Source organism: Calonectris borealis, chromosome 8 (genome assembly GCF_964195595.1).
Source record: "Calonectris borealis chromosome 8, bCalBor7.hap1.2, whole genome shotgun sequence".
Taxonomy (NCBI): Eukaryota; Metazoa; Chordata; class Aves; order Procellariiformes; family Procellariidae; genus Calonectris; species Calonectris borealis.
Genome location: NC_134319.1, coordinates 15,369,744 through 15,397,220, shown reverse-complemented (window position 1 = coordinate 15,397,220; position 27,477 = coordinate 15,369,744). Strand labels below are relative to the sequence as shown.

The window sequence follows — 27,477 nt, the reverse complement described above, 5'->3', positions numbered from 1 at the left end:
GCTTATGTTTTCCTGCATATTCTTTAAAATTCAGATTTTACACTGATAACTATTCTTTGAAGTGTTCAAAAAAGATAACACCACCATGCATAAACATTGTAATAATTCAATTTCATGTAAGTTTTCTTATATCGGTGAGAGTGGATATATACAGACTAGCAAGCCACTGGCATAGCTGCATTTATATTTCTTTTCAGAATACACTGTATTTCTCATCTGCGCTATAAAATGGAAAAAGGATTTCCTTTCATTTGCATGTGTTATTTGGAACTGTTAATCTATCATGTAGATACAGTCAAATGCACCTTGTAATTAACACAAACCAAATTCATTGCACTTAGGTAGGATGTAGCTGATGTATACACAAAACAATTGTTCATACAGCCTGCTCTGGAAGTTTAAAGCCTTTCATTTAATGCATACAACAAACCTAATGTGATTTGTAAAGAGGTAGGTTTTTTAAATAACCTGAAAAATAGAAGGGGGGAAAAAACCACAGGAATAAAATTCTTGGCTTACAATGCTTCAAAACAAATGTTTCCCAGACTACATAACATATACATTTTTTTATATTAAAAAAAGTGATGAACTGGTGACAAAAATAAGACTTAATTCAGAATCTTTTGAATGATCTCATAATTTGGGTCCAACTCCAGAAAAGATGAAAATTTTCTCAGGTTATATTTTTGGGAACTACAGGACCCACAATCTGATCATTTCTCTGACAAAGGACAAAATTTCTGCATAATATATATACTATGCTCTTAAATTCCTGACATCTCTCAGTACTGAGATTTTCTGGTTTATGCAGTAGTAGGGATGTTTCAATAGAATTCATTTATATAATATGCAGTTAAGCGCAAAGATTTTCTCCTCATCACATTCCAAGAAACAGTTTCAGTAATTCAGTTAAGTTGAATCGATAGAAGTTATACCTTTGTGTACGTTACGGGCAGTCATTGACTGAGAAAGGAAACTGACTTTGGGAGTAGTAGACAGATGTCAGGGTAGCTGACAGCTTGAAGACACAGAGAACACCACATTCGATGTGTACATTTATGGCAAACACTTAAGTCCAGCAAAAAAAGGCCACATAGCACAAACTTGACTAGACTTCTGTAAGAAAGCACAATCCAGGACAGAGTGAAGGTAATGAAAATTGTGTCTGTGTGCCTCTGCCAACAAAATTTAGCAAACATCTAGCAATCTCTACAATATATGCTTGCAAATCTCTATGCTGACTATACAAAAAAAACTCACGTCATAAATACTGTGGTTAGCTACAGGAAAACTTAAATAACGTGGGCAATTGACGCATTTTAAATCCCAGCCTTACTATATATGCTCAAAATACCTTTAAATCTAAACAATGAGGGGCAAAGGGGCGGAAACCAAAACGCTGCAGGAAAACATGATTGAATTAATCATTAGCTATCACTCCTATAGATTAATACACTGATCAATAAGCTTTCGTTAACTACTGAAGAGATGGTTTGTATTTTCTCAAGTCATACACTATTGTAAAAACAAGGACAAGGAGGAGCCTCAACCAAGCTTTGCATGCAAGTTAATTAAGCTTTTGAAGTAATTGTCCTCTCATAAACCTCAGTAGATTTCTCTCAGCTCCTTTCTCAGATACTGAATTCCCTAAAGATTTTAATTTCCTTCTCCAGTTCCTAATTACTGTACTTCACTCAGGTTCCGGTTATCTTGTTTTCCCTCTCTGAGTGCTGTTTTACTCCTTTCAGCTCCTTACTCCTCCTCCTTAGGATCTAGTTTCCCCATTCAAGCTGTTTTACCACGTTATTCTGGGCAGTCGTTGTTTAGTATGTCTTTTTTCTTTTTTTTTTTTTTTTTCTTTTTTTAAGTACTGATGGAAATCCTTCATTATTACTAGCAGACCAGATTTGGGGGTAAAAATAGAACACTATTCTCAGCACTCTGCATTAGCCAGTCTTTTATTCCCCCGAACCCCCATCAATTCAGCAGTATTTCTGTGCAAGCTAGCTTATGCTTTGGGGTTACTTTACTGAGAAATAAGCCCATCTGCTTACAAAATTTTAACAACAACATTACTTTAGGTGGAAATGCACAGACCTAAGATCTGCAGACTGCATGGCTATATAAAACTACAGTCTAATTTATCTCTCTCCAGAATGATTTGAATGCTTCACCCAAAACAAAGACCAAAATCAACAACAAACAAAAGCAACAAAAAAAAAACCCAAAAAACAAACTCTTCAGTCACCCTGCAATTTCTTTTCAAGAATGGTACACTTTATATTATCTTGTCTCAAAACACACGTGCTAAGAAAGTTTAATTTTCTATGTAGTCTTGCCCAAAAACATCCTAGCAAACACTATTTATGGAATAAAAGAACACTATACCTTTTATGGTACAAAAATCAAAGGTGGCTCTTCCTGCTACTGGTTTTACTCAGCAGTAAAGACAAAACCTTGCAAGTGTTGTTTACACAGTACTAAATCCTTGTAAAGTCATACTGAAACAAGTCTGTTATCTGACCTAGCCCTTAGGGCTACTTAAACACCTGTGGATTTATAGAGTTCAGATGTCTACAAGGTCTGTGCTGAAGTTCATTTCCAAACCTGTGCCCCATGTGAAGTGCTTTGTTGGCACAGTTAAGCCACTACTGCTTGTTTCTGGTTTGTAAGGCAATCACATTATGAAACAGAAAGAGTTCAGAATTAAGAATACTTATCTTTTTACACAGACTGTAAATGTGCATAACAGCTAAATACTCAACATATAAGTTTTTATTTGCAGAAGCTTAGCTTTACTAAGAGCAAAACAATGCAGGGAAAGAAAGGAGTTTTCCTCCTCTGTATACGCATAACTAATTCCCCAGCAGGATGTATACATGTAAAACACATATCAGATGACCAAGTTTAAGTAGAGCATGCTTTGCGCTAAGATAGTAAACATTATTAGAGAAAACACAAACAACTTCTCATCCCCCTCTCAGAAAATAAATTCTTCTGCAACCCAGATCACAGTAAAAATAGCATAATATAATCCATGAGCAGAAGAATAGGATAGAACATGTTCTAAACTTTTACAAAATTTAATTAGTTGGAAGGCTTACTGGTTAAATCCTGGTCCCACTGAAATCCGTATGGCTGACTTGAACAGGACCAAGATTACATTAGCCAGTGGGTTTAAATAAAGTACTAAGTACTCCAAAAGTAATCTCCAAAAGTCAAAGGTGTTTGCTTTAAATTTAATTCTTTCAAAATCATCATCACACATTAAAGTTTACAATTAAGGCTGTATTATTATTATTTTGTAAGTTAATTGTACCCATTTTCTTTAGATTCTTTACTACTGTATGTATGCTCAGCAAGATATAAGAGAAAAATAACGGCAATTGTATGCTTTCAGCGTGTTTCTTATAACTCTGTTCACCACGACTGGTAAATTTCAGGTTTTCTATGAGGTCTCCAAAGGTTTCAGAAATACACAGCCTCACTTAGATGTGGCAGAATGGCAGCGACTGTTTAAAAGCCTGCACTGCCCCAGAAGCCATAGGAGCATTTCAGCTGCAGTGTGCAGTGACGACTCACAGTTTTATTGAGATTTCATAATACTCACTTTTTTTCTTAAAATATCAACTCAGGAAAAGCTTGAAAATATGATCCTAGTATATCCTAAAAGTTCATAAAAATGAAAGCAAATAACAATAAAAAAAGGAATACAGCTTGCTTTTTTTTCCTCTGGTTCTGTAATGTCATGATTTTTAAGCCAATCTCATAATGCATAAATGTGCCAGCTTTATTTGCTAATACTGGGACTGGTAAGATTTCTTCCTGGAGCTTTGAGCGAATGCACGCTGAGAAAGAGCTTCAGGAAAGCATGCAGTCAGTGATCTTTTTTTTTTTTTTTTAACTACTAAGCTAGCTTCACTACACTAAAGAGAGCAAAAGCAGCAATTGTCTTACTGTCGTCCCACATCTCTGCAATGGCTGTAGGGAGGTTTGTGCTGCCGATACAGAACAGTGAACAGTGGCTGCACATAGCTATACCAAAGCTGGTTCTCGCACAGGGGGACAAGGGACGCATCTCCATGCCCACTCCATTTTTAGTGCTGTACTAACCTAGAGCACAACAGCATACCTTCACACATTTCATCTGAGCCACTACGGCAGCTGTTTAGAGTTCATGTTTGTACATTGATGAATTAAGAGTTACATAAATGTTAAATGCTCTTAAAATCAAACTCTCAAAAAATTCAGAACTCTTGTGGAAAGCAAATTCCAAATTAGATCCCTCTTAAAGAGCAGAATAATGAAAACAACCATCACAAATTTACCACTTCTTTCTCTTTTACATTCTGCTCAGTATGGCTTTCAGTAGGTAGGTGTGTATAAACCACTGCCATGCTTGGCCTTTTGCGGATCTATCCTGTTTACACATTGCTAAATCTTTTTTATTGCTTCTGACAATATGTTGTTTCATACTTTTATGTCTCTGCTTACATTGGTTTTATTGTTGGGTTATCATTGTGGTGCTGAATTACACTTAAAAAACCCATATCTGTTTATCTGATAGGGTATGGCTCACACAAACATTTTCATGATCATAATCTTTTTTTTACCATTTATTTAATATACATTTATACACAAATACATGGATATTCTGTACCAAACATACTAGAATGTAATAATTGCCATCAGTGCTATTACTAGGCAAGGAAAAACTGACGCTTTCTGGCAAAAGCAAGAGATGACACAGCCAACACAAATTATTTATCTCAGTTGTTCTCCATGCTGAGTCCTTGAGGTCTAAGGATGAATCAAATGCCTAGCAACTAACAGATAGTCCATGCTACCATTCCTTTCTTGTCTTTATGTGGAGAATTGAGCCCTCACCAGGAAATATGTCTTATCCCCACTTAATAAGAAGATCCTCATTTATCACCAATTGTCAATCTATGAAGATGTCTCCATCCAGTCCTATGTATTAGCCATTCTCAGAAAGACAGACTGCTGTGCACTACATAGGGAGAGTCAAAACGTGAAAACTGCAAGCAACTCTTATTCACATAACTATTTATACAGTGAAAGGTTATAAAATACCTTTGTTGTGACAGCTGCTGGGAGGTGTAAAAGTAGTACCAATTCAGGAGACAATATGAATCTAACTAATCTGTTTGGAAATTTGGGAGAAACTAAGAATTGTCATCTACAGCTTTTTACCAATGGTAGAAAACCAAGGCAATATGGCGTCAAGGAGATGCAGATCTGTCAAGTCCCACATATTGAACGTGAGATTCATGCACTCAATTGCCTGAAACTCCCTGTACCTAGACTTTTATCAAATGCATTTTCTAATCAGTTTAGAGGCTTCCCCTGTGCTCTGCGCCTGCATGTACCAAATCAGCTATGTTTGGCATGTGGGGTCATGCAGCAGAAGGCAGAAACCAGGGGCTCAAAGTCAAAAAAACCCTCATCCTGTGTCACAGGTGTCTCTCTAGGACACCTCTGCCCATACCCAACCTCTCAAACGCTGGGTTAATTTGAGAGCCAAGGGGGTAACTCAGTGCTGATGTCAGGGGTAGTCAGGGCAGTCAGTAAGAAGACAGAGGAAATGCCAAAGTGGGATTTTAGGTATTAGGGTGGGAAGGTAACAGCGAAAGCTCCAGAAAGAGCTTTTAAAGTATGTGGAATAGAGAGAGCCCATTTACTTCATATCTACTTGGCAGGTAGCACAAGGAAGCTCCCTGTGGCACTACAGCAAAATGGTTTTACGTTGCTGGATATGATAGCAGTGTGAGGCCATAGCAGTAGCTGCTGAAGAGTAGAGAGGAAAAAAGAAGGGTAATGAGTCTGAATTAAGATGAATAGAGCAGTGGACAATTAGCTAGGACAATTGTCAAAGGAACAAACAATCATTAAAGGAAGCCTTTCACAATGTAAAACCATTTGTATAAGGGATGCAGTAAAGAGGACATCAATTTTGCAAGACTGCAATTGAGCTTGATCTTATTCCTAACAAGGCTGATTCTCAAAAACTCAGTGAAATAATCAGTTATTTCCCACCTTCACAGTGGGAACGCAGCACTAGATCTTTTATTAAACTTCATTCCTAATATCTGGTTTGCTGGGGAAAAAAAAGGTCTTCTAAATCATTAAAGTACTTTGATGGGACAATTTGTTTCTTCTGTTTGAAATATTTCCTACTGCAATAAACTGCTGAATGTAAATGCTAAAATACAGATTTTCAGAGAGCTGGAGAATTATTTTTAGATTTTCAAATATTAAGACAAAATGGCATCATTTTGTATCTAAGTCTGAATTTTAATGAGCAGCTCTATTGATAATCACTGAACATGTATATTTATAGAAAAATGGAATATCATAAATACAGGGTTGTGCCATTATATACATATGTTGCATTTCTCCACACATACAGAAATCAGAGAGTTTAATTTCTATAGCAATGGAAATATGGCAATTTACACCAGAACTATTAGTAGAATGTAAAATTAGATCTAAGCCAATGTGTTGGCTCAGTTTTTAAAAGTTGAATCTAGCTAAATTGTTCTCATGTATGCTTTCATTTCTGCCTTACTGGAGGAAGAAAGGCACAATTCTGTGTTCACTCCGTAAGATCATCATAGAAGGTTCTTAGACTTTTAATGCCATTTATTGTGGTGCAGCAGTACTTGTGACCTAGGTCTTAAACAGCATTAAAATGCACAGCAGCAAATCAGGAAAGCCCAGTAAAAATTTGATAGAAATTTTCTTAATATGATTTTTATTTCTAAAGGTTATATTGGTGTCTGATAAGGATTAGTAAAAATATTGAAAGAAAGGAAAAAAGACTAGCAACCATGATTTTTGATTCCTACTCTACAGCAAAAAGAAATATTATTTTTAATTGTGAGATTGAAAAGTGTCCAAGTTTCCCTAAGTAAATATACAATAGGTGCTTTCTTGAGATGGAATCTCTACTTTGCTTGATTCTATAACTGAGTTGTGAATACGGGGTACATATTGAAAAGAAGAAAGCTTTACATAATAATGTGAGAATTTTGAAAATAAAAAAGTTGATGTGTAAATTCTTAATTCATTTTCTTAACACTGTAGTCATTTTGGCACACACTTTAAAAAGCAGAAAATATATCAATTAAGCAGTATACCTTCAGATCTTAACAGTGTGAATGTACACAAATAAGCATATAAGAATAGAGTATAATGGACACAGCTAAAAATGTTGGAAGCTGGCTTTCTAGAGTTTCTTTCATGTTTCTATAAGGATAAGTACTTTGAGATTCTTATATAAAATATAAATACATACCATTATTCATTAGCATTATTTCATAAGTAATAGAACAATTGGATAGGCAGAAAAAATGTATAATAAACTACAGGTATATGTTATCCATAGCATGAGCAATAGAGTGAAATGTGAAGTCAAGAAAAATGAAATGTCTTTTTCTCTAAAACATGTAACTGGTAATAAAATAATTAAAAAAAAACTTGCAAAAAACTGACTCCTCCTTCTCAAAACATATACACAGAGAAAGTTCATATTTTTGCTATTTATCTAAATTGAAGCTTAAATCGTTTTTGTTTTCTTTTAAACTTTAAACTTTAGTGACTGTGGGAAAAAATTTATGTACTGCGCAGGGTGTTCTTTTAGGTACATATTTTCTAGCATTGTTATTAATAATAATAATAATACAAAAAAGGGTAGCAGATCAAACCAGAAGGAGCATTGAATATATTTGCTGGGAATTGCCTCAGGCTAAACACCAGGGACATGAAACAAACTGTTCTTATCACCTTTTTCCAAACACAGCGATTTAAATTTACAATGAAAGTGCCAGCACCAGCTGCACTTTAAGAAAGCACCACATGTCTTGATGAGCTCCAAGAAAATGGAAAAAAGCCCAGTTCAAGTTGGAGGTGTCATCTTCCTCTAGCCAGCTGGGTGACACAAAGCTGAAAGCGATGAAGTGCTAATTAGAGGTTGATGAACAGAATCTCAGAGTGGAAACTTGTCGAAATAGCCTCTACTGAATCATAGCCTTATAAGTCTGCCCTTATCTCTCCATACAGAGCGCTGTCAGAGCCAGAAAAAGGCAGTGTGAATCCAAATATCTATATGGTTAGGTTACATGTTTTATCTCATACCATATGTCCACTTTATCTTGGAGTTATTTAAAAATTACCTTTTTTTTTTTTTTAATGCAGATATATCTTTTCCCTAGTTAGTTCTCTTAGAATGTCTAGACTCTATTGCAGAAGGAGCAATCAGAATTCTTTTTTTTGTAAAAAAGATGCCTTTTATAACTAATTCCCATAAGGAAAAAAAAAAATCTTCCAACACTAAGTGAGAATAAGCAAATAGCTATTTCTTAATGAGAGATATGAATAAGACCACATGAAAAAAAAATGAGGAAATGCACTGAAACTAAAAGCTTAGAATAGGTCTGAGTTTAGAATTGTTCTTCACTGAAAAGAAAGGCTGTTGGGGAAGGCTTTAGCTGGCAGGCGAGTTTGGTGCTTTTTTGTTCTTTTTAAATAATGCTGATGTTGAAATGCTGGCTTTTTTTGGGGAGTATCTTGTTCTAATTGGACCAAAAGCAGAAATGTTTAGCAGTGCTGACAGGCAAGTACAGGCAGGGCCGTTTCAGTTCTAGAAACAGCAGGAGCTACTGCTCACACAGCAACAGCAGGTGCTCCAAGCTGGGCTGGCAGGACACTGGAAGGTAACTACAGCATTTTCACAAATGTGTTTCTCTTGCTCTTCCCTCCACCCCATATTTCCCCCTTTCTTCCGTCTTATCTATTCATCCTAACTATTGATATCCTTACTGAGCAAATGTTAGCGTCACTACATCCCTCCAGGTCCCGGATCAGCAAAGCCCTTACGCACACGTTACTGGCTTCAGTGAGAGACAAATATGTGCTGAATATTAAGAACAAATTCAAAGGTTCTGCTTGTTCTGGGTGACAAAATCCAGTTAATAAGAATGAAAATCTGAATGTAGATAGGAGAGTTGAAACCATTCCCACGCTAATGCAGATGCACAACACTGCAGCAACAACTACTCTGTGTATGTGTGTACTATGTTAGAGCCACATATATTTGGGTCATCATCTTGGCATCAGAATATCTTATCTGGCACTTTTTAGAAGCTTTTTCAAATTACACTGCATTGACATGCAGGAACTAACTGACTTTATGACAAATACCTGTTTGTTATTAATATCAGGCATTTTGTAAACTGTATGTAGTTAAATGATCATCTTGTGAGCATCATGTAGTTTGTGGGGTAAAATATCACCAGGACTAAATTTCATCAGTAACTGAGTAATTCTGGAACACCTTTCAGCCCATATGCTAACAAGTCCAGCAAAAACAAACTACATAGAGCTGAAACATTCACAAAAGCCCTTCCCCTTGTGCTCGAAATTTTATTCTTGGGAGGCGTTACACATTTCTGTGCCATTTGTGCTAGCTAATATAATGTATTTTTTAATACGAGTGTATTAAGATTAAAATATCAAAGTTACAGACCTTTGTTGATATCAACAGAAAAGGAAAAGATGCTGAAAACTTCAGAAGTTATTCACAACATAAAAAAAATACAGCCCTTGCCCTGAAGAGCACACAATTTAGGAATAAAAATCCAGAGCTATGATCATTTTATGTAAACAGTATGGGCTATACAAAATCATACTTTAAATATTTAATACCTTATAAGATATGAAGTACACTTTCGCGTCTCTAATTTCAGTCAGTGTTTTGTTCTGTTAGCCCATTGCTTCAAAAACCTAGTTCAGATTAATTATTGTCTCAAAAAAAAAAAAAAAAAAAGAGAAAGAATCCATGCTCTTTTGAAAATGTCAACTTCCATTAAACCAGCTCTCCAAAATAATGATGTTCATCTGATTTTTCCCTCTTTGATTAGGCTTGTATAATTCTGTATTATCTTGGTAGCTTTGATGCCAAACAAGATTAAATTGTCATGTACAGTATATTAAATTTATAATCTGAATTAAAAAAATCACTTATAAAGCACTCATATTCAGTATCTAGGGACACAGCTACTACATTTACATAATTTACACCACTGACATGCTATTATTTCCTAATTATTTATGGCCAATTATCAATTGCTGGTCAATGCTTGGAATCAGTCACTATAATTATTTCCCTATGGCCTCTTGTTTAGATGCAAGAGAGACAGTTTTATCAAGCCTTAGCACAACACCGACATATGCATTTCCTCTCCAAAATGATACTAGTTTTTGCTGTCTTACATGTGATTTTTCTTCAGTATGAGGAAAAAATATTTCAACTACAAATTCTAAAAGTTTTGAAGCAGCATTTTTTTGCTTCTGACATGTATTCAAAACTTCTGTACAAAAAACTCAGAGAGGATTCCCCAGAAAGAAACAAAAAAAAAAAAGAAAAAACCCCATCAAAACCGATGTAGTAGGAGAATCCTGTTCAACAGTGTGATCTTATTGTCTATCCTCTTCTCTTTCCCATTTTTTCTTTCAGCACATTTTCACTTTTTCCTTTTGTATTTTATAAAAATGGATGAAATAATAGCTGATTTCTGCCCTCATGTCTAGATTTCACTTCCACTCAAATCAGTCCTAAAGCATGCAAACAAAAATCTGCATTTGAATTCCTAATGATTCTTCCTATTGTCTCATTGCTGCTACAACCTGTCAATCACTGCTGAAAAGTGCTAATCACTCCCAGAAATCCCAGTCTCACAGACAAAAGTACCAGTCACCAAAAAAATAATACCAATTGGTCATGGATGGAAGGCACATCTCACTAGGGATCTAATGGCACAATGGAGTTTATTAAGTCCATTTTGCTACAGTCTAGCTCTGCTAGCAGCATCCAACAGTTTCAGACTTTAATTTCAAAGTCAGCTAAAATCCACCAAAGTGACTTATATTCATTAGCTAGGCTTTAACTGAACTGCTGTGAAATCTCTTGGCTGCAAGGGCCTTTAGTAGAAGTGGCAGCTTTCATTTTCAATTTCAGGAAAACAGATCTAGTCAGATGTTAGGTACTTCTTTCTTAATCAGTTTGATTTTTACAGGCACTTAGTTCTTTACAAAGTTGTTTCTTTAACTAATTGTATACATCTTTGACTAATAATACACATGAAAGAATATCTTGCAGTTAATAGTCCGTACCTGACCAGTTTCCCTCTGTTAAAACATTCAACTTTAGTAGAAAGAAGTAACGATGAATACGTACCACGCATCACAAAGCACTCTTGCCTCAGGTCACAGAAACTGTATTTTATATTACAAAGGGGAAGGTGGCTAATTCAGTAGTCTTGACATCTAAACTGCTGTACCCTAAACCCACTTTTTTTAAGCCTCAGTGCAGATTGCACTGTTTGCATTTAAAACTATAAACACAGACTGTGTTTTCCTGTTACATCAACTAAATACTTAAGTATGTTTGATCTTAATAAACTATAATTAAGCAATATACAGTAATTACCTTTTAGAAATCCCTATAGTGATTATTACCTCTGGAGTTGACTAGAGGAGGCTAAGAATGCGCAATAATTGATTTCTATTGGTAATATGCATTCTACTTCCTATTTCTTAGAGAAGCAAAATATTTTAAATGGGTGAAACTTCTCCTTAGATAAATAAGGTTCATCTGGCTTTCGTTATGCACTACTGCAATCAGGAATTCTACCAAAGTTACTGTTGAAGCTGCGTTTACCAATTATTGTGGTAGAAGGACCACTCCTGAAAAAATGGTAATATTTACATTAAAAACTGTTTACAAAGAGGTAAAATTTGTAGATGGCTTTGTGCAATGTGTGTCTGCCTGCTTGGCGTGGTTGGATTTTAGCAGGGTTACAGCCTGCGATTCTGAACACTTCTTGCTTGAACAGGAACCCACAGCTCCCAGCCTTAGAGTGCTCCCATAGCGCACTCGGTGTCCGTAGTACTGGAGAAGTACTTGTTTTATTTCTTTATTTTTTTTTACTCAATATCCAACACCTGAAAAGCTTTTTTTTTTTTTTCCCCTCCCTTTTTAAACAGTTTTTGCAGTTTAGGTGACTTTCTCTTTCTTACAGTTAAAATAAATAACAAGCTTCAGCACAGTGACTGCAAAGCAGTATATAGCTCCAAAACACAAGTTCATCAATATACTTCTCGCATGACTACAGTGCCCATTCTTTTGCATTTCTGATTTTAATACAAATAATGATGCAACTCAAATGACTGCACACATGGTGAATCAGGAGGGGAAGCAAGCTTGCACTTCAGATATGCTCACTTTGCGATACAAGCCACTCTAGGCACATTAATTCAGAAGTACATTAATCCACAGTGCCACCTAGCCACCTGTGTATATTTAGTTTAAATGTGACAAAAAGAAAAGCCTTCTAAACCGTAAAAACTGTTAACCTTCTCCCCTTCCCCTCCGCTCCAGTTCCTGGATGTAGATGGAGTAGAATAATAATAAAAAAATAGCCCGATGTGTTTATAGCAACTTTACTGACCTAAAGGAAACCTGCAAATCTTTGCTACAGCTCTGTGTTACACTGTTATTACTCCAAACAACATAAACTGGGATATTAGCTGCACTGAATTAAAATGAAGCATTCTATAAACGCCTGCTTTGTTGTACAAAACCTGTTTCCCTGAAACATGGAACCTCTTTCCCTCTCTTCTCCTCTTTTTCCTTCTTTTCAGCTCTAGCCTTAGAACTAAATTAGATTTTACATTATGTTTATGTTGCAAGAACATTTTAAAGCTTCAGCAAGTATCTAATATATTTTAGGTCTTGTTATTGTAAAAATAATAAAGTCAGGCTAGCAGATATTAAAAGACATCCTCCAAAAATACATCTAATAGATATTCTTTACCGGTAATATTCCCACAGCAATTTTAATGCATACCCTGAGTACACCAAACCTCTTTGACAGAATGCTCAAAGCACCGTGTAGTTCCCAGCTCAAGGTGTGACAGAAAGGAGTTGCTTTTAAAACTTCTTTGTCCTTTGACAGTAACTGCACAGTATTCCCTGACTACCTTCTAGAATTTGCACAGGAAAGAAAAGAAAGTGTGAGAATTGAAATGTCCCCAACAGCTATCCCAAAGCAAACCCTGAGGTTGGTGTCTGTCCCACCCAGTGAGAGGCAGAAAGTGCCAAACTTTTTCCTTCCTGGCATATTTGCGCCTCTTCCAGGCAGAACAGAGTTTTGTTGAACATTAACTTACATATCACAATTTAGTGTGTGACACAGTGGGTTGAGGGTACGCTTGGAAGCCCTCCCAGCCACACAGGGTTTTGGCAGACAGGCATTCCCCTTTGCAGGCTCCAGGTGAGCTTCATGGGGTTTGGAGGCTGAACAAGACAAGTTGACTCAAGAACTGAGAGGTGCCCCAAAAGCCTGGAGAGACCTTTCTGTCCCCTTCATGTAGCAGTCTACATCCAGCCTCTTTGTATGTTAGCACTGACAAGATGTATGAACATGATTTCAGGGGAAAAGCTTTATTTAAAAATAATTCCAGTTAACAACAGTTGTTTCTTTAGAATCCTGCTAATACCTGACACGTAACATTTGCAAAAAGTTTGCGCATTCAAGAGTATCTTTAAGGAAGCTGAATAAGGGGAATCACTCAAGTCCCCATTCCTGTAAAATCTGCCATCAGTCTCTAAGCAATGCAAAAAAAATTCCTGCTCTAGGGTCTCTGCCTGACCAGCTTCCCATGCCTTCTGTCCCTGCTTCATACTACTTTCCTACATGCCTCAGCTCTGCTTCCCTATTATCCTTACCCATAGATTCATCATTTCCCAGGTTTTTGCTACTGCTGTTGTCCCAGCATTACCATTTGAAGGAAATGCTACCTCTCTCTATACTCACCATCTACTTGTCTTCCTCTTGCCTTAATTCTTTCCAGCTCCCAGGCCTCCACATTTTGCCTCAGGTCTCCACACCCACAACAATGTTGAGACCTCTGACTTGGCCCACCAGGCTAAAGAAGGGCCAATAGGCCAGTCTACTCTAAAAATGCCTCAGAAGGTAATTCTAAACATTACCCTGTATGCATTTAGTTAGACCTCTGCACAAAGATGGCACAGAGAGAAAGCCTAAGGTAGAGGAAAAGAAAAACCAGAAAAGAAACCTTTAAGATATAAGTTTTCCCACTTCTATACAGAGAATTTTTTACCCTTATTCAATTTCCTATGAGTAGAACCAGTGATCCTTCCCTGCTTTTTGTCCCTTTTAAAGAAACCAAGCTGATTAAAAAAAAAAAAAAAGGCACAAAAAGAGCACGCTTAAAATACCAAAAAAAGGAAAAAGCTCCAAAGAGCAAAAGACAAAGAGATGGGTTGCTTCTGACACAGGATAAAATAAACAGTTCTTCACAATTTTCTTGTGAGTAAAATGGCCAGTTTCCAGTCCACTCCTTGATAACAGACCTAGGCTGGTGCTTTTTTTAAAATTCTCTTAATATCCTATTTTGAGGATTCTTTTGTTAACCTCTTCCTTTCTTAGCACAACGTACATATGGAAACATATGCTCATGATCCTCTCCTTCCTTACTTCCTGAACCTTCACTGGCATCTTTTTTCTGTTAAATACTTGATCCTGGCAACAATATAAATCTGAACTAATAGACCAAAATATACTGAATATATTGACATAAAAAAAAAAAAAAGACACTTAACTGGTAAAAATTAAAGGACACACAGTAAGAGGACTTTAAAAAAAAAAAAAAATCATTATTTGAAAATTAAATTTCGGAGGCAACCCTTCAGCCCCATCAAGTTCACAACAAATTCCACTGTCTACCACTGGCTTGATCAGTATAGGGTATGGACTATTTCAAAGGATCCTGCCTGTTCTCGGTGGAAGTAAAAAGGGTTTGCTTTGGATCCTAGTCTCATCCTTCCCAATGGAGTGCCTGTCCTTTCTACATAACTTCAATACTGGTTATTTCATATGAAAGTAAATGTAGTGAGCAGGATGATGACTGACACTTGATCCAAGACAATGGGGTAAGGATCCAGTGCCTGGTAGTCTTGTGCTTTGACAGGCTTTTTCTCCTGGTGATTGTTAGCCATTGTTTGATAACTACAGACTTCCCTTCCCACAGACCTTTCTGAACTCTGCTGTCTTTGAACAACACACGAAATGCAAAGGAAAGTATTTACCAGCCAGTAATTACAAGCCACCCCTCATGTAAAGGTAAATGGTAATGAGGAATGTGCAAAGAATAGCTAGCACTGTCAAAAGAAAAAAAAAGAAAGCTTGTAAAATGTAAAGCCATACAAAATGCCTTATAGACTTATCCTGCAGTAACTGTATCAATTAACCATGCTAAAAGCCCTAACTCAGATGGGCACTGCACACAGCATGTCTGCCAGTGTTTTATTATCAAGTCCATTATGATGAGTTCTTGTCCTAGACAAAAGGAGAACAGAAAAAGAATTCAGGCTGACAAATTAGACTTGAAATCAGTTTCATTTACATAACGACTGGAAGTTCATTAATAACAGAGTTTTAATTATTCATGCTCTTGTTTCACTAGATACAGCAGTTTTCCCCCTGCTGTGCTGGATGTCTGGATTAGCTAAAATGAACCATAGCAAACTGATAGACTGCCCAGATTTCTTAAGTTCTTTGCTGCTTTCAAGCTACCAAGGAGAGAGCACTTGGGTGGAGGAATAGGAGGGGGCTGGGGGAAAGGAAGAAACCCTTTCCTTCAGCTAATGTTATAACATACTAATGAAGGTGATATTTGAATTCTGCTTTGGGTGCAAACTTTGATTTGATGAGAACTCAGCCTCAAAATCCAAGTCATAAGAAAAAGTTTGAGAAACAGATTCCAAATTTTGTGTTGATTTTCCAACTTTTAGTTCCTATTTAGATCACTTTAGATCAGTAGCATCAACACTGGATATTTGTGTTGGGATAGCTGGTGTGAGCAGAGAGCATTTCTAGAGAATAACCACACTTCAGTCTCTCACAAAGAGTTGTTTAACATCTATGATCAAATCATGGTGATTTCATAAATTCAGTTTTCTCCCATTTCTTCCGTGGGCTTTTGCTTTGTATGTGTTTTCTTAGGGGTTAGCTTTGTTTTTAATTATAAAGTGGAATAGAGAAGGTCAGAAGCTAATATATTTTCTATAGAAAAAATGAGATTACTAGGATCTTTGTAAAAAAATTCATCAAAATGCAACAATGAATGGACAGCTTTATCTTATAAGGATAAGGTTTTCCCATCACAGCATCTAACAAGTAACTCCCATTGACTTCAATATATCCTGCAATGAAAGAATAGGACCCGTGGATTTTACATGACTGTTTACTATTAAGTGAAACCTGAGGGCCCTACTCTCCCACTGCAGAATGCCTGTAATACCCATTGAAATCAATGGGAATTACTCTTACATCCTGCAGTACAAGCAGGCCTCACAGCTACATGTCATGAACTATGAACACTGGCAGGTGGACAAAGTGAGGGATATATTTGAAGCATGATGCTTACTAAAAGCTGTAAGTTATACTTTGAAATTCTTCCTTTTTCTCATAGCATGTAACTAGGGCATGAGACCATGGGTCTTTTCTTCCAAAACCTGAAGTTTTCTGAAAACAAAACAATGAATGGAATAAAAACATTTTGTGTAGAAATGAAAGCAAACAAGTGATCTCTTAAGCTTTTACTGTTCAGTGTTTGCTTTTTGCAGGAAACACCGGTAGCTTTTTTGCTCACTTTCTTTCCCTCCTTGAAAAATTAATAACATAGCTAGAAAAAAAAAATGATGAAAAAAGTCTTAAGAGGACAGAAAGGCAGAGATTCAATAGACATCTGGATCATATTTGCTCTGGTACTTTTTTAGGAGCCTTTTGTATTATGTTGCTGCAGGGGGCAAAGAGGAGAGGTTTCCCTTGTGTTTATACTGAATTCAAGTACAAGTATTCAGACATCTAATTTTTGTGAGTATGTTGCATCTTCCAATTCTGTTTATTGGTAGACAGTGTGCGCATCTTGTATATAATGTCCATAATAAATGTCAGTGAATGCACGCAATTATTATTTTTTTTTTTTTAAATGAAAGCCAATTCTAAAGTAAGAGAAAGGAAAAACACAAGGCTGGAAGTCAGTAGATTTAGACTACATTCTGGCTGTATCACTGTCCCTCATCAAACAACCTACCTGTTGACCCTGGGCCAAACCATAAATCCCTCAACCATGCTGATGGCTAAGGAATATATTCATACCTAATTATTCATTGTTCTGCAGAACTGGACAAAAATTCTGGGAGTCACCATTCACCACTGCGAATAAGCAATGCATAGACCGACCTTGTATTTTCTGGCCCTCTTCCTGGAAATAAGGCGACAGCATCTCCCTGACTGATGGGTTTATTCCATGCATACATTCTTCAGTCAGGTTATAGTGATGAGCACAGTAAAAATCTGAAATGAAAAGAGATGCTAGATTCCTGTTTGAGAAGATTTGGTTGATGTGGACAATTTCCTATCAGTATGAGAGTGACAAGAGAAACATAATAAAGGCATGAGGGGTGTATGGATGCATTAACTGTGTAATGCATTTTTGGTTGGGCTTTACGAGAATAATGTGAGTTTCTTACAGCCAGTTCCAAATTTAAGTTGTTCATAAAGAAACTAGTGCTAAGCTGACAGACTTGATAGGGTCTAGTGCAAAAAGAGGTCTGCTTACCACAGAGGCTTTGTATGGACAGAGATTTCCCCAGAAATTTGTCAAAAAGTGACCAAGGTTATTCCAACCTAGTCTATGAATACATTTCATTCTTATTCTCACCAGTTCCCAGACATATGATGTCTCTCACATTCCTATGGGAGATCCTATGTTTCTAACTGTTCTCCTAATCTTTTAGGAAACATACCAGGCAGTTCCCATTGCACAGATGGCATGCAGTGCCTGACTGAACTAGCAGACTTGGTGCTGTCTCAATGCCTTTTACTGGCAAGAACTGATTGAGTAGCCCTGACTGATACTCTTAGTACTAGCTGGACAATCTGCCTTGCTATGTTTAATCCACAGACCATGTGGCTGTTGAAAGACACTTTTTTTAACAGCTTTTTAACAATTTACAAGGGCAGATTTTTGAGAAATTATCTTTCCTGGTTTTAACATGTTGCTGTCTCTACACGTTCTTCGTCTATCACTGGATTTTCTAAAAAAACCCATCCCTTGTATCTCAGTGTGGTTTATTTTCAGTTGTTTTGAAGTTTTAGAATATAACTCAGCAGTGCAAAATCCTGGAAAAATACTTAGTGAAAAAGTGTCACAAATGCAGTCATGAAAAAATATGGACACACATATCACCTCCTTGTCATTGACAGATCACGTTGCTGAGAAACCTAACAAGAGATAGAAGCTTTAAACAACACATTGGAGCAAATTAAACAGACTGAAGGACTCCCAGATTGCGGTTCTGGCCCATATTTTCAAATATTCTAAATTCAAACCTAGCCAAGACTCGACTGTCAGAGGCCTTAAGCTTACAAATAGAGCCCTTAATTTTTACATAAGAAATTAAAGATGAAAATTACCTATCTTTGATCACTTCTTTTTGAAAAGAGTGACCTACAGCACACGTTTTTGAACTTGTCAGACCTAATAGTTTTCTTTAAGTCAGAAACTCAATCCCATTTGGCCTACTGCACAGTATGTGATGCAGTGAACATGCATTTTTCCACACAGCTAATAGGAGAATTATGTACTGCCTTTTCTTTAAGGAGGATACTTAGGTGGAGGGGAAGAGACAAAAGAAAGTTGTTTTTCAGATCTAATCTTTGTTATCTCCATTTTCCACATTTACAGTCCGCATAGTCTTACCTGCTCTCACCAGGTAATTTCCAGTTATTCGCTAGTTTCCCTTTAGCCTCAATAAGGAAATTTTCAAGTAAGGTTAGTGCAGAAGATTAAGACTGCATTAAGATTAAGTCTGAAATGTTCTGCTACCAATTAGCCCTCTAGTATTTCTGTAAGCCTTGAATTTTTGATGCGATCAATGACACCAAGTGGAGCCATCTTCTGTGGAGTGGTTATTAAAGATATAAAAATCAATACAAAGATGATACTTGGAAATATATATCACAAGATAATGAATCACCATGAGAGCCAGCTAAGAAGGAATGTCAGCAAACCAAACAGAAGGTTTGTGCATAACAAATTATTTGATACCAGTAGAGTTTAAGCTAAATTTTGCATGAGACAGAAGTCTTCAGGCAACACTTATGATACATTTGCATGGCAAGGTTTTAATGAGATAAGGACACAAGACCAACCATGCATAGGGCTTTTTGTGCATTAAAGAGAGACAGAAGGAGTGAGAGATGATTAAGACATATGGGATTAAGACAATAATGCTATAATTTGACTTTAGTGACAAAACAGCATCAAAAACTTTCTCTGTCAGTAATCCTCATTCAATTTCTTTTAAATGAAACATTATTTGCCTGCACCTTAAGTGCTGATTGTTATTGGAGTTGTGTATTGGAGCTTCACAGGATACTCCAAATTTAATTTGAACTAGGGATTGATTTAGTTGGCTTCAAAGCCAGGTTTTCCTTTCCAAAATTGAACTAGTGCATGACTTTGCAAGTTCATTGGGGTTTACTGCTTGACACAATTGTATGGGAGTTTACAGCATTTATGGTACGTTTTGCCCTGCTGATCTCTTGTTCACTCACATGTACAGACACACATACAGACAGAACTATTAAAACAAACACTCTTGCTGATCCCCTGCCTTTTCCCTGGGAAATACATTCCTGACAAAAAGCTACTGATTCAAGACTCGCACAGTTCAAATTCATATTATATGAAAAACATCATCACTTTGAACTTCTAATATATCAATTAGAAGACTCTTAGAGCATTTTACTATCATTAGTTAAGCTATAACTTTTCTGAAAAAAGAGAACAACACATTCTCATTTTGCAGATCACTCATTTTACTGTGGGATGTAAAAAACCAAACAAACTAACATTAAGATATAACAAGGTCTTAGGCGATTTGAATTTTCTTCAGTTGTGGGACATTTACCTGCTAATTGCCTATCTTGTCTATTTAAACTGTGAGATCTTTGGGATACAGCTATATTACTACGATTGAGCCTCAACCAGGGCCTCTGAACACTAATGGAATTCAAATGAATGATATTAATAAAAATCAGATAATAGTATCCCATAGGAAATCTAGAAGATCCAGAATGACAACAGGTCCTATAAAGCATTTTATTCTGCTGTAGCTATAAAGCCAATCTTACCCTAACATTCATATAGCTTAACTCCAATTTTTTTTTGAGTATCAATTTTTTTTTTGTACAAACGGAATATATACCTTTTTACACTCCATATTTCCTTTCCTTCCATATTTCCTCCATATTTGCTCTTATTCAGTAGGATTAGGGCACTTTGAACACACCTATTGTGGTACAATAACAAATGCTTCTGTTTCCTTGTTTTTCCTAGGCACACATAGCTTTCACATTTGCAGCTGGCAAGTTGCAACACTCACAGATAATCATGCTCACAATCACAGCTTATTGTGCTTTTAACAGGACACTAAATGCAAACCCGTTATTCTTCGTTGATCGGTAACTGTCTGTTGGTTGACAGCCACTAGATTTTTTTTTTTTTAATTTTTTAGTGTGCAATTTCTCACCTATGCCAAACTCCCTCTGCAAATCAAGAGACTAAGGGGCAACAGCAGTTCAGATCCTCAACACGGTACACGCATACCTACAAAGGTTTTATCAGTTGAGGATTACTTGTCCTGTAAGCAAGAATAACATTGAAACATTACAGCAACTCTACTGCTATCTGCTAGAGGTTGGCTGGCAAGTCAGTGAATCAACCATCTAGTTGCACAGTAAAGCTACTTCAAAACTAAATAGAGAAATAAAAAAGAGCTGTGACATACTTTGTGCAGTTTTCACCAGTCATTGCAGTTTTGACTTAGTTTGTTTCCCTCCCTCTTTGCATCTTGAGTCTTTGAAGGCAAATGAACCATTCGGTGTCATAAAACAAGGAGAACTAGAACAGCCTTCAGTAAAAACAAAAACTAACGGAAAAGGCAGATCTTTTGCAGGCAATATTTCACATGGCTCAAAACGTCTTTGCCGAATTTAAATTCTGCAGCCTTGCGATTGTTCTGACACCTCTTTATTGTTCCTTTTAAGTGCAAATGCCTAGGTAGCATCACTATAAATGAAACAGTAGTGTTCACAGATTGCATTCAACGGCTGTTAGAGCTTCCTTTCCTTCATCTGCACAATTTGCATCTATTATAGGCTCAGGAATATAGCTTTTGCCACTTCTCAGTGGCCTCTGAAAGGCACAAGATCTCCCCCTAAAGAACTGCAGTGAGGTTGATCTTTAAAGCCCTTCCTAGAGGCAGCCCCACTATGCTGCTTACTGAAGGATGGGAGGAGGGGAAGCAGCTGGTACTGTGAATGTTTTGAAGGACACCACTATGATGTGCAGTACAAGTTCTCTGAATGATTCCATCTTGTGATATCCACCACAAAATTTAGGGTGTTTGATTTGAATTGCTAACAAAGATGCAGAGCCCTAGTCTGAGACTGCAGCACAGGCATTCAAGGCCTCCTGAGCATGGCTCTGAGGGGTTTTGCACAGTGATTTGTGCAGTACTCTGCCTCTGGGGTGCAAGAAAGAGGTGGGTGAATACATTTCATACCTGTGAAATTCACATTCACTCAGGGAAAAAGAGTGTATGGAGAACAGACTGTATCATCTCTCTGAATTCCCTATTATCGGTTATGTGCTGAGAATATTTTAATAAGGGGTTTCTTCAAAAATTGACCACTATGGCCTGAGCTAAACCCCTGGTTGGAAGCAGGGAAGTGTTTTCATGCAGAGCAAGATAAGATGCAGGAGATGCTCTGTGTCTGCTTTCTGATTGCTCAAACCAAGAGAGGAGAAAACTGCTCTTAACAAATCAAATACATGAAGGACAGAAGCTGCATATTATTTATTTCTGAGAAAATAATATTTTGATGATTTGACTGCTGTCCTTGGATGGATAAAGAAAGTTTTGTAGATGACATCCAGAACTTTTGTCCCTTTTGTGGAAATGTTTGCAATAATTGACAGGAATAGTCCAGAATAGCACATTCCAAGAACTAAAATATTAAAATGGCAAGTTGTTTAGGGAAGAAACTTACGGTATTTATGTTTAGTACTTAGAATAGGCCTGATTTAGGACAGGAGAGCTTTAGGTATGGTACCAATTATAACCAGTCTAGAGGTGATTGCATATTGAACGTGTTTTTATTATCCTGTACAATTATTATCACACAAGTCCAACATTTCAATACAGAGTCACACTACAGTGTGTGATGCCATTGATGTTCAGGTAATACACACAATTGTTGTCCTTTCTGTCATGAGACTCCATTATTGCAATATTCACATAAGGTGAATGCAAAAAGACTACTGCTATTATTATTTTTTTTCTTTGTTGTGTCTCTCAGGAATCAGAAGAAAAGCCAAAGCCAGGAGACAGGAATTCATTGTAAAAGGCCACCCTGCTGATGAACTAAAACAATAAGTTATCATATTCTCTATGTCTGTGACAATGCAATAGGATTATATTATCTTGTTTTACTAGCAAGGCATAATTGTATACAGCCTCTCCATGGAGCACACAAAGTACTGAGACTGGGAATTTGAAAAAAGGAGCTAGGTGTATGGAAAGATGTTTTCTTCCACTCTGATCAATAGAATGAAAATCTGAAGAATCACTGACACATCTTTCATATTCTCATTCTTTATCTAAATAGAGAACATATTTCACTTACAGAAGTGAACTATTATAAATGCAGTTGGAGCCTGCATTATCTGTCCTTTGGATCCCAGACATCTGCTTAAAATCTTTCTCTTTGTCATACTTTTTTCTTTTAAAAGAAAAGAATTAGGTAAAATCTCTTCAATGACCATAAGAATTTATAAGCAAATACTCCATTTTCTTACCTAGCTTTCATGTAATACAAAGTAAACCTTTCTTTAAGCACATAATAGACACATTTTCCTGAAGACAGATACTTGTTTCAAGTAATATTTTGTTCCATAGTTAAAAAAGATGAGATTTCGTCACATAACCTACAACAAAATCTTGAAAAGGACTAACCTCACTGATTACTTGCCTTTCTATTTTAAAGTGACACTTGTCTATTACTGCCTTAAACACCTTGCAGCATGACTTCAGAATCCCACTATAGATATGCCATCAAATGTGTTACTATTATTCTCCTATAAATTTGAACCAGAGACATAGAAGTGCAAATCACAACGCCTCAACCTTCTAAACGAGGCAGTGGCTAGACAGAATATAGATTTTCAACCACTTTAAACATTCTAGCAATTCATTTTCAGCTACACAATTTACCTACCTAGCACAAAATTAATTTATATAACATACTTTGATTCTCCAAATAAACTTATACAAAGACAGGTTTTATTCTATTAGGAGAACACAAAAATCTTTAAGATGAAGTTACAATATGATGTTATTAGTATTCAAAGGAAGGCGAGTACTACTGTAGCTTGCATGATGCTATTAAACTTCAGAAAGTCTGCAAGGCCTACACTTGCCATTAAACTCACTTGCTGCCCAGTTGTCCCTGCCCAATGACTTAGAGATTGTCCATTATTACTAGAAAAGAGGAGTTGGGTACAGATATCACAGAAGATGTAAAACAAGCACAGTATATATTTATGTGTATGGATGAATTTCATGTTCATATTTCTCTGCATTTCCCACTAAAACTGTATTTAAAACAAGGTAATTAAATTAGACCACTGGTAGAACTCCAGGAGAGATTAGCTCAATCAGACAGAAAAATCCCAATAGCTTCATTGATATTCGGTTGCACCCTTCCAGACAGAGAGGTGAATACAGAATAAACAGATGCAAGCAGGAAGATAACCACTTGGCAAAACCTGGACACAAGAGCACAGTAGCCAGCTAAGTACAATCATCCAAGTAGGAGGGAGAGCACAGAAAATGGTTCATTAGGAACTGCTGCAAGGCTTTTCAGCCTCACGTGGCACCCTTTTCAGCCCCTTGACACCAAATGCCAAATGCTACTGGCCTCTCTCTCAAAAGCAGCATTTTTAAAAAATTGTCACCGTGGCTGCACAAGCAGTGCCAGGAGTCACCCCTCTCACTTGCCTCATGCTTCCTACCACCTGGTGCTGGCAAAGATCCCTTTGCCTGGCAAGGCAGTGGGACTTTATTTTTCCTTGTGGCTCTTTTGTAAAGGGTACAATGTGGATCATTGTCTCCTTACATATAATTAAGTGCTTAAGTGGCAGTATGTCATGCTGCAACATTGGGATCTGATCCTGGGTCCTGAGCTAGCTTGCAGGCTCAGAGGGTTGACAGGCAGCATTGCATTGAATGACAGTGGTGAAAATTGCCAAAGATAGAGTTAATTCAGCTATTATGCACATGTGAAATTTAGTGGGGCCTACCTTCATCTCAACTTGATCAGAAATGCTTTAAGGAAAGGATAAAAGGAAACAGCAATGAAGAAGTTGTCAAATTAAGCCTGCCACAGTAGGACCTCCAATCCCTTATGGGTCTCTTACCCAAGATTAGGTCTCATTGTGCCCAGCTTCAGGTGAATTGATGTCCCTGGAGTGCTGTCACCTGCAGAAAGCACAAAACCAAAACCAAACAAGCAGAAAATATTAGTAGATTTAAAATACAAACATTACAAGCATTAAAAAAGCAAAACACGATAAATTCAATCACATCCCTGGCCAGAAATGAATCTTTATTTATCTAGCAAAGGGAAGGATGCGGGGGACTTTTCTTCCTTGGTTAAGGAACCTTGAGGAGTACCAAAATGGTGTTCAGACAGGGAGAGAGGGAAGGAGGAAGGAAGGAAGGAAAAGGTGGCTGAATGAATCCAGGAGCTCAGTTTGGTGGCTGAGAGCAGGTGAAAAACTGCTGAATCCCATGTAGCAGTGGAAGGGGGTTAAAAAAAAAAGAAACAAAACACCAAACCCAAACCAATCAATTCTTAATCTTCAACAATTAGTTATTTGAAGAGGGCATCATTGCCACCTGCCTGCATTGATCATGAAAATTAAGGTCATTCAGTGGAAGGCTGCCATCACCATTAAATCTGAATTTCTTTCTCATCCAGAAGGAAAGTTGTTGCCTTTGGAGACTGAATAAAGACAGGTCTGAATTCTTCCCCTACAGTCTATTCTTCCCCAAGCATGGATCCAGTAAGAAAGACAAAGGGGTTATTTTGATTTGCACACCATTGCTTCCTTTCATGCTTTTTTTCTTGAAGTGACATGTGCTCCTTTAAAAGGAGCAGGCTCTCAGCTTGCCATGGGACCCCATTGTTTTCTATCTATGGTTGAAATAAACCTCTTGAAATATGTTTGGTTTCTCTTAAATTTCAAAGTGGTGGCCAATAGTCAGCTGCAAATGGATTCGAAGTGATCTTAGCCAGTGCAGATTTAAAACTCCCTCATCACTTGCTGTGAAACAAAACACGGTGAAACCGCTTTCACCATCATAATCTGTGAAATTCTGGTGAAGCTTACTTTCAGCTATCCTCATTCAAATCTGGTGATGTTCTTTTGAAATCAACACAGAGAATGTTAGACTCCCTGCTAATGCAAGCAAGCAAATTTCCACTGGATTCAGTGAAGTTACTTCAGGATTTGGCTTTGTGGCTCATTGTTCCACAGGCTTAACTGAGAGCACAGTACCCCCATTGCTACATAATCTTTCCATCCACCTCCCTCTCTTACTTTTTTTTCTATTCGCTCCTGGGATTTGATAACAGCCTTAGACTTATTCTTTGCCAAATGAAGCAGACAAGTGTTTCATTACTTATTTTTATTATTTTTTTAAACATGTTTATCTTATCTGTGGTACTGTCTTAAATAATAAGAATTAATAAATAATAAAGTGATTTGCATGTGTCTGGGAGCCAAGAAATATTTTGCATTCTTTCATACATTTCTGATCTGATAAAAAATATTTTATTAGAAGAAATGATTATATAAGGTTTATGGGGGGGGGGGGAGAGCGTAAAACTAGAGTTATTAATAACTGAGTACTCAAGGAATTCTCCAGCCTAATTTGGCTATAAGAATTTGATTGTAAGCTGAGACAGATCTTTAATATTATCGAAGGAGAGAAGAGAATAACAGCTTTGCAGCAAAAACCAAACATGAATAAAAGCTTATTTTGGAATTGATATCCAGAGTAGTCAACGAGAAACTAAATCAAGCTCACAGCTAAGACACAGAAGCTCTATTCTTGTATCAGTTTTGATCACTGTGCAGCCTCAAGTAAGAAACTCCTTTAATATCTGTATCTAGTGGATCAAATTGAGATATTGATACGATCTTCTTTAAGGAGCTTTGACATCCTCAATGCTAAGTATTATTATCATGGCATGCCTGGGTCTGTGGCATGGGTTTTGAAAGCAAGAGCTGCTAGTTTCAAGCAGAGAAGTAGCATATGTTCAGTTTATTATATGTTCAGTATTTATAACTGAACACTAATGGCAATGTCATTTATTCACTTAACAATTCTGCAATAGGCTGTATGAGGCAATCCATTTTTTAATACATTTATTGGTATTGTACGGAGAAAAAGGAGTTAAAAAGTAGCTGAGAATCATGAGGAGTTGCAGTGTGCCATAAGGTGGTGAATGCTGCCCTCTGGCTCAGGTTGGCAATGGTCACTTAATTAGAAATGGTCTATTTTCAAAGTGTGAGGGAGACAGGAAACATTGGGGTTCAACAGCTTTCCTTAATACTTTGGTCTGTAATAGTTTAATTAAAAGTCTAAATGCTTAAAACAATATCATGTTAGAAAGAAATTTCCTCAAGGATTAAAGGTTGTAGTTATTTTAAAGTTATGTTTTTCAAATATCTGCAACACAGAAGAGGAGCTATTTTCTTTTATGTTATATCTTTATCTTGAATGGACTGTACAAAAGAGTCGTGTCAGCATTAAACTTACAGGCCCATAGACGACAGTTTCTTTTATATGGATTTTTTTTTTTTTTAATGATTCAAGAATACGTATAACTTATTTCAGTGTATTATTTTACAGTTTTAGGCAAGATTTAATAACAAAGGAAAGGCACAGAATTCTTTATCCGTTCATACAGTGGAGGAAAGCTTAGTCCATTTCACTGAAAGATAGTGTGATTGAGATGTCTGCAGCTTAAACATAACAGCTTTAGAATTTGCTAAAGATTATGTTTATGTTATTCTGCTGTAGATACACCACTGCTTTTTTAAAAACAATGTGTGAACAGGTCTTTAAAAATAGAACACAATGATTTTATTGTGCTCATTCTTCTAGAAACTGGGGACCATCTTTCCCCTTAAAATTTGGACCTTCCCTTGTACCACCTGTACCCTTTG

General features: G+C 36.8%; 1 long non-coding RNA gene across 8 annotated transcripts in view; it reads right to left on the bottom strand.

The window, feature by feature from the left end:
- The window catches only part of LOC142084900 (uncharacterized), a 122,838-nt gene that overhangs the window by 59,850 nt on the left and 35,511 nt on the right, over positions 1-27,477 (bottom strand). For 7 of the 8 annotated variants that reach the window (XR_012674478.1, XR_012674479.1, XR_012674475.1 and 4 more), the window contains one exon: positions 24,658-24,718. This is a non-coding gene — a long non-coding RNA (uncharacterized LOC142084900). Of the gene's footprint in view, positions 1-6,546; positions 7,966-24,657; positions 24,719-27,477 lie in introns of those variants that run through there. The other variant, XR_012674477.1, reaches the window with a different exon arrangement.